The 2,333-nt window shown below is 35.1% G+C and overlaps 1 protein-coding gene across 1 annotated transcript in view; it reads left to right on the top strand.

Moving 5' to 3' along the window:
• LOC107548660 (actin-like protein 6A) overlaps positions 1-2,333 on the top strand; it is a 19,776-nt gene that overhangs the window by 3,378 nt on the left and 14,065 nt on the right. The gene's annotated exons all lie outside the window — the stretch shown is intronic.

Raw genomic sequence — 2,333 nt, 5'->3', positions numbered from 1 at the left:
TATATATATATATATATATATATATATTTTATTTATTTTATTAGGGCTGGGCAAAAAAAATATATAGATTTTTCGATTAATCGTTTAAAAAAAAAAGATTTTTCGATTAATCGTTTTTTTTTAAAAATGATGTCGATTCGATATCGATTCTCAAAAGCCACGAATCGATCTTTTCCTGTATTTATTTCAGCACACATTTAAAACAAGATCTGATTAACGTGAATCTTATCATTAGTCTTCTGCACTAGATGTCACCCTTATTTACCTTGCGATGTTATAACAGAAAGCCTGTCATACATTCAGCGCTTAGCTTATCATGGCCATGCGCGTGATTCGCAATGCTCAGGTGAAATGCTATAATAATACTATAAACCTGCGGAAGCATTTGATATCACACATAAGGCGCCATGATTTCCGCAATGAATGAATGGCGGATGGCGCAGCGCACTGTTTTGTTTACTACACACATACTAAATCGCGGATGACGCTCGCGATGTTTTCAGCTTCTTCTGCCGTCTCACTATATGATGATATGAACACGAATGTCATCTCCAGCTGCTCTGTGAGTCACATTTCTTTAGCATTTTACCGTTTCATTTGAGAAAACTTCCGTCATATCACATACACAGCAGCTGCAAGTTCCTCACAGCAACCCGTCAAAATAAACGTTTAGTTTAACGTGAAGAAACTGTCAGAATATATTACTATTTAGCAGTCTTAAGAATCAAAGCTACTACTGCGAATAAATATTAATAAAATTTTATTTTTAAAGGAATAATCACATCCGTTTTCTTTTTAATTTTAACAGTAAACCTCTGTTGTGCAGCACTGTTTGCCTAAAAATAAAAGGGTTTAATTTTAATTTGATTAGGATAAATTAAATTAATGTTTTATGCCTTCATCTGATTACCAGAAAAATTAAGAACATTTTATAGGGCCCTATTATTGTTTAAAAAAGGACCCTATACAAAAAAAAAAAAAGAATAGGTTTAAAATACAGGCCTGTGGTTCTTAATTTTTTTTTATTAATTCACCATTTGTAAACTGATGTTTACTGTTAATTTTGTAGAAATATCAATAGCATTTGTATTAGTGGTGGACGGTTCGCGGAAAACAATTGAACCGTACGGTTCGGCACGCGCTAAGACCGCGGTTCAACTTAAATCTGACAACACATCTGTAATATGGTTTCTTATAAATAAATAATAATAAAAAAACAGGGTTCGGCTAATGTGTGTTTCTGTTGATGGATGCACATTCTGACTTCCCAGTACATTACAACAACAGCGATGAGAAAAAAAAAATTAGCAAAAATTGTTCTATGCTGGAATATAAGCAGTCATTTATTCTGTCATCACCCGGGTGCTGATCGCGCACAGGTGAGACCAGAACAGTACACGTTGATATCTGTGTTTAAACTAAACTCATTTAAGCTTTGCCAGTTTAAACATTTAAGAGCCAGATGATGCGAGCTTGCGCGCGCCAGTGAGAAGATTTGTGCGTGCGCTCATCCGAAGCGCACAAACCCGCGTCTCAGTACATAATGTAACTACAGAAGGGTCAAGTCTGCGCGAGTTCTAAGACAGAGGGAAAATGAAAAGTTGTGATTTTCTAGGCCGATATGGCTAGGAACAATACTCTCATTCCGGCGTAATAATCAAGGAACTTTGCTGCTGTACCATGGGTGCAGTAGGCGCAATGATATACACGATGTAACTACAGAAGAGAAAAATATAGAAACTCTTTGGTCATTTTTGAGCGAGATGCTAACGGTCTAATCCGATTCAATGATCTATGCTAAGCTACAGCTAAAAGTGCTACCGCCAGACCCGGAGATCGGCTGAATGGATTCGAAAACGGTAAAACTCAACTGTTTAACTCTAGGGGAGTTGGAAAATTTGCCTATTTTCAAAAATAGTGGAGTGTTCCTTTAAGTACTGTGTTTAAATGGAAAAATTCACACAAAAAAATGTCAAAATGCCCGTCTTGGTAAGTATCCTATAGCAGACATGGCCGGCTGAACGTACTGTATCAGTGCATTCTCTTAAAGTGACAGCACTTTCTTAATATTAATCGAACAGCAGCAACAAAGAAATCACTCACTGCTCTTGATTGAATAGCTTTTGTAACTTTAATGAAGATTAGTCTTTAATTTATACAGTTAAATATGCAATGCTGTTTTACATTTGATTACTTTATTCAATTTCTGTACCTGAAAACTAATGCTAGACCTATCTAAAAAAAAAACCTGAAAAATCACTGTTTATTTTATTTGTAACTTTACTCTATTTGTATTTATTTGTGCTGTTGCTTGTAGTTAGATTATTCTTATT

This window comes from Sinocyclocheilus grahami, unplaced genomic scaffold (assembly GCF_001515645.1).
Source record: "Sinocyclocheilus grahami isolate Dianchi unplaced genomic scaffold, SAMN03320097.WGS_v1.1 scaffold352.1, whole genome shotgun sequence".
NCBI classification, from domain to species: Eukaryota; Metazoa; Chordata; class Actinopteri; order Cypriniformes; family Cyprinidae; genus Sinocyclocheilus; species Sinocyclocheilus grahami.
Note: the sequence above shows the minus strand (reverse complement) of the source record. Positions and strands in the feature narration are given on the sequence as shown.